This window comes from Benincasa hispida, chromosome 12 (assembly GCF_027475165.1).
Source record: "Benincasa hispida cultivar pf3 chromosome 12, pf3_genome.v1.1, whole genome shotgun sequence".
Lineage (NCBI taxonomy): Eukaryota > Viridiplantae > Streptophyta > Magnoliopsida > Cucurbitales > Cucurbitaceae > Benincasa > Benincasa hispida.
In genome coordinates this window covers 29,451,072-29,457,071 of record NC_143489.1, presented here as the reverse complement: position 1 = coordinate 29,457,071, position 6,000 = coordinate 29,451,072, and positions in this window count along the sequence as shown.

Below are 6,000 nucleotides of genomic sequence, written 5' to 3'. Positions count from 1 at the left end.
CAATGTCGGCGTGGGTTAGACGTGTGATGAGGGGAAGCGACTTATCGGCTAGAGTGGCTGAAAGGACTGATCGACTGAGGCTTCGATCAACTGGAATGGCTAAGTAGCAAACGACTGCGATGAAGATCCAAGTTGGACGGTGATTTCTACTATGACCGGCTAAACGGCTGGGCTGCTTCTAGTCTTTTGCGGCTCGTGCGGCGCAGTCTGGCTGATTCCAATGAGCTGCTAAGTCTGCATCGTGCCAAGAATAGATCGGAGGTAACGATTGACAGCGGCCTGAATTGCAGTACTAGTTAAATTTTCCAATGGAGTCCCATCACCTGCTAGGGTTGACGATTGAATTTCTTTTATGCCAGCTAAGGTTTCATCACCTTGCTCTAATACCATATTGAAAATTAGGCAAGAAGAAAGAAGACAAGATTTAACGTGGAAAAATCTAGACCAGGGAGAAAAAAACCACGATAGAGAAATTTTATTAAATTTGTTACGTTTTACAAAGCATCCAGACTTAGATATAAATAGCCCTAAGACTGAAACCCTAAAACAGTAGACACCATGTAAAAAGACAAAAAATCCTTTAGGGCAAAAACAACATTTTTCAATAGATACCAAAACCACTGGTACTACGTCGATCATCATGACAACTAGCCCAAAATTGGCATCAGTATAACATATAAGTGATTGAGATGACGATCTACAAAAAGTCAACCCGAGAGAGATGGGAACCTTAAGATAGTGCAATATTTGTTTAACTTGCCAATGTGAACTAGCAAGAGAATGTAAAAATTGGCAAACCTTATTAACAATAAAACTCAAATCAAAATGAGTAAGGGTACAATAGAGTGATGTAGAATGATGCACCAACGATGATGCGATAAAGAAATAGATCAATTAGTAATTCACTCTCATTTAAAGAAAGAGTAGAGCCAGACATCATGGGCGTAGCAATTGGTTTAGCATTAACCATATCAGCATGTTTTAAAAGATCCATAATGTATTTACTTTTAGAGAAAAAAAGAGAATGTCGAGACCTCTTAACTTCAATGCCCAAGAAATAAGAAGATTGCCCAAATCTATCAAAGTAAATAAACCATTCAAGAGAGATATAAACTGGTCGATAAAGGAAGCATGGTTTCTAGTAACAAGAATGTCATCCACATAAATTAAAATAATCGCCATTATATTTTGACAATTATATATAAACATAGAAATAACAGACGTGAAGTAACAAACCCCCAATCAACCAGATGCCTGCATAATGTATACATCTTCAACTAGATCATCATTCAAGAAGGCATTATGAACATCTAGTTTTTTTTATCGGCCAATCATGTTGGACAACAAGGCTAATGACAATGCGAATAGTTGTATGCTTAATGACGGGTCAAAAAGTCTTAAAATAATCAATACCATAGTCCTGATCAAAACCACAAGCAGCAAACCTTGCCTTATAGCGTTCAATGTCTCCATTTGGCTTTAAATTTCAATTTGTATACCCATTTACAGCGAATAATTTTATAGTTCTCATTTGGCAGAACCAAAACCCTAGTGTTGTTTTGTATTATAGCGGAAAACTCTTGTTCCATGGCATTTTTCCACTCAGGCACCTGAATTGCATCCTTGTAATTAGGAGGTTCAGCTAAAAGGGAAGAAGAGAGAGGATGTTTGGTTAGGCAAACACGGGGTTTATGAATACCATCTTTGGCCCTAGTGATCATGGGGTGTAGATTAATTGGCAGATTATGAGTAGGAAGGGTGGGTTAAGTAGGGCCAGAAGAATTTGAGGCGTTTAGGGCTGAGTCTGGAGAGTTAGGAATTTAAAGAGGCAATGAAAATGAAAAGGCAAAAGGGAAGAAATAAGACGAAGCGTTTCAGCTGCTTTGCCCTTGGAATTTTTTGTATATTATTCCTTGCCTTTGGTAATGTAATTACATAGGTATTAAATAGCCAATACATAAGAAATAATAAAGAATGAAAGAATATATTTGTACAATTCTGATTGGTTGGGATAAAATATTCCTTCTAACAACTTTTCCTTCTAGAAGAATGATGATATGGCCTGAGTGTGCTGACCGGGTGGCTGACTGTTTGTCCATGTGTATTGCTGACTTGTTTTTCTCTAACATCCCCCCTCAAATGAGAGGGTACATTAAGTACACCGAGTTTGGAACGAAGAGACTGGAAGTGAGAATGTGTGAGAGGTTTTGTGAAGCAGTTAGTCAGCTAACTTGCCGAAGGAACATACCGAACATCCAAGGCTCCACAAAGAACATGATCTCGTACAAAGTGAGTATCGATCTCAATGTGTCTTATTCGGGCATGAAACACAGAATCGGTGGCGATGGCAGCAGTACTTAAGTTGTCACACCAGATGATTGGTTTGACAAAAGACAACATCCCAAGTTCCGACATCAGTTGATTAAGCCATATGACTTCAGAGGCAGTGTGTGCTAAGGCCCAATATTCAGATTCAGTACTTGATCAGGCTACGACTGTTGCTTTTTGGATGACCAAGAAACTAAGTTGTTTTCAATGAATATACAGTATGTTGCAACTGATTTTCAATCATCGATGTTGTTGGCCTAATCTGCATCTGAGTAGGTAGAGACTGATAGGCCGGAGCTTGGTTGAAACAATAGACCAAAGTGTTTGGTTGCACTGATATATCGAAGGATGCGTTTTACAGCTTGCCAGTGAACATCAGTTGCTTTTTTAAGAAATTGTCTTAAGTGGTTGACTATATAGGCATGTCCGGTCGGGTTGTGGTGAGGTACTGCAATGCTCCAATTGTGCTTCTATAGATAAAGGGATCCTCGAGAGAAGTACCATAAGTAATAGATAAGTGTTTGCCAAGAACACTGGGATGAGGTAGGCTTTAGATTTGTGAGTTGTAAATGGTGTAGAAGGTCATCCACATATTTTTCTTGATTTATGATGAGACTAGAATCAAGATAGTGAACTTGAAGGCCAAGGAAATATGTGAGTTGTCCCAAGTCTTTAAGGGCAAAGGTGTTATCCAACGACCGAATGAGTTGATTGATTGTTGAGGGATCATTACCAGTTACAATAACATCATCAACATAGACCAGAAGGAAAATGATAGAGGACTGCTTGTTGTAGATGAAGAGAGAAGAATCAGGCCTTGAGTTTGTGAATCCTCATCGAAAGAGCTCCCTTGTGTGAGCAGCATTCCAAGCCCAGGGGGCCTGTTTTAGGCCTTAAAGGGCTTTGTCAAGCTTGCAGACATGATGTGGGTAGGATGGATGAACATACCCGGAAGACTATGTCATATACACATTTTCTTTTAAAGTTTCATTCAGAAAAGCATTATCGAAGTCTAGTTGCCGTAGACTCCATTCATGAGAAGCAGTAATGCTGAGAATCACCCAAATTGTTGAAGGCTTGACAACCGGACTGAATGTCTCAAAGAAATCTATGCTCGGGTTCTGGTGAAATCCTTTTGCCACAAGTCGTGCTTTGTAGCATTGAACTAAACCCTCAGAGTTGCACTTGATTTTGGAACCCATTTGTGCCCCACCATGTTCATGTTTGGTGTAGGAGTCATAAGCCACCAGGTCTGGTTTCTCATTAAGGCAGCATATTTGGCATCCATGGCTTGCTTCCAGGGAGAAGAAGCTAAGGCATCTTGGGTTCGAGTAGGTTCTGTTACTGACCAGTCAACAGAGGATGAAATAGTGAGGATTTTTGGTTTGAAGATACCAACTTTCCCTTGGGTTATCATAGGATGAGTGGGTAAAGGAATAGGTTTGGTTGATGAAGGATTTGTAAGGTTAGGTTGAAGGTGTCGGGTGAAGGAGGCAGGAGGTACACGATCGAGTGGTGATGATATTGGTAAATGATCGGGTAGGCGATCAAGTATAGGTGAACGATCGTTTAGAAAAGTATTTGGTAGACGATCGGGTGAGGAAGAGACAGGTAGATGATCGTTGGGTGTAGTTAAGTGATCGTGTAGGTAATCGGGTGTGGGTAAACGATCGTTTAGTGATGAAGGAGGTGAACGATCAGGTTGGGTTGATATTGTAGACGATCATGTAGAGATGGTGTTGGTAAACAATCCTGTAGACGATTAGGTAAGGGTAGGCGATTGGTTAAGCGATCATGTTGGGAGGAATTTGGTATACGATTGTGTAGGCGGTTTTGAGAGGTTGGACGATGGGTAATGAGTAAGTGATCGGGTGATAAATTTGGTAGGCGATGTGCATTTGGTAAGCGATCGTGTGGTAAGGAATTTGGTATACGATCGGGTAGGTGATTTAGAGAAGGTGAACGATGGGTAGTAGGTAAGCAATCGGGTGATGAATTTGGTAAGCGATGAGCATTTGGTGAGCGATCGTGTGGTAACGGATTAGATACACGATCGGATAGATGATTGGTGATAGGTAAGTGATCAGTTGGATTTTATGGGCGATCGTGTATATATGAGGTGAACGATCATTGGGTTTGAGGTAGACGATCATGTATGCGATCATTCTGTGGGCAGGGATCATGGGCTGGAAGGATGGGTAGAGTGAGTTTGGGTGAGGAATTGAGCTAGTTTTTGGGATTAGAATGAGATAATTGGGTGAAAGGAAACTCATCCTCATTGAAGGTGATATGCCGAGAGATGATGATCCGACCATCTTTAGTCAGACATTTGAAGCCTTTGTGCTGTTGACTGGGGCTTAAATACACACATTTTTCTAAGTGAAAGTTGAATTTGTTGTGTTAAAAGAGCCGGAGGTATGGAAAGCAAGCACAACCAAAGACCTTGAGCTCTGCAAAATTTAAGTTCTTGTTAAAGAGAATAGAGACAGGGGATTTATCTTGCAGTACCTTTGTTGAAAGTCCATTTATGAGCATGGTGGTTGTAAGGAAAGCATCCCACCAAAAACTCAAGGGTAGGCTGGCCTGTGCTAGCAGTGTAAGGCTGGTTTCTACAACATGTCTGTGTTTTCTTTCTGCTCGACCATTTTGAGCAGAAGTGTAAAGGCATGATAGCTGGACTATGGTTCCTCTTGAATTGCATAGCTGATGAATTTTGGCATAGTCACCTCCGTTATCAGATTGCAGAGCTTTAATTGTTTTGTTAAATTAGTTCTAAACATAAATAAGAAAGTGCTAAAAAGCTTCCAAAGCACCATTTTTTTTCTCAGGGGATAGATCCTAGTGTATCTGCTATAATCATCGACAAACAGTATGTAATATCTAAATCCGTCTGATGAAACAATAGAGGCAGGTCCCCATATGTCAGAGTGAATCAGTTTAAAAGGTTTGAAAGTATGGCTGTCAGACTTAGAAAATGGTAGACTATGAGCTTTATCCAAGAGACATGATTCATAAAACATATTCTTTTCATTACTTTTAACTTTCAGATTACAAGCACTAATGATAGAATTCAAAATTTTCATTGAAAGATGTCCTAGACATCTATGCCAGATGGCTTTAGATACAGCTACATTAATTCTTGTTGTTTTTCCAGACAAAACTAACGCAGAAATGTTCTTATTTATATTCAAAAGCCTTCTGTCCTCATTGTTCTGATTTTTCCACTCCTCATTCCTTTCCACAGCTACTTGATCCAGGTGATACAACCCATCCTTGAGGTTTTCTTTCTGTAGAGTTTGACCCGTACGATTGTTTTTAACAAAGCAATGAACATCATGACACTCAAAATAGATGTTATTACCTTGGGCTAACTTAGATACACTAACCAAGTTCTTTGTAATTTCAGGAACACACAGTACATTTTCAAGTATAACAGTGTTCTTTCCATCAGATAACAAGGTATTACCAATACAAGATATTTGCAGTTTATTTCCATTTCATACTATGACTTTCTCATTACCTGAGTATTCCCTTGGATTGTTCAAGTTTGCATAGTCAGCAGTAGCATGGTTTGTAGCTCCACTGTCCACATACCAATTCGGATCCACAACTGTTTCTGGACTAGCAAAGGGGTTGGAGTTTTGGGCAGCTATAAATACAATGGGGTTGGGT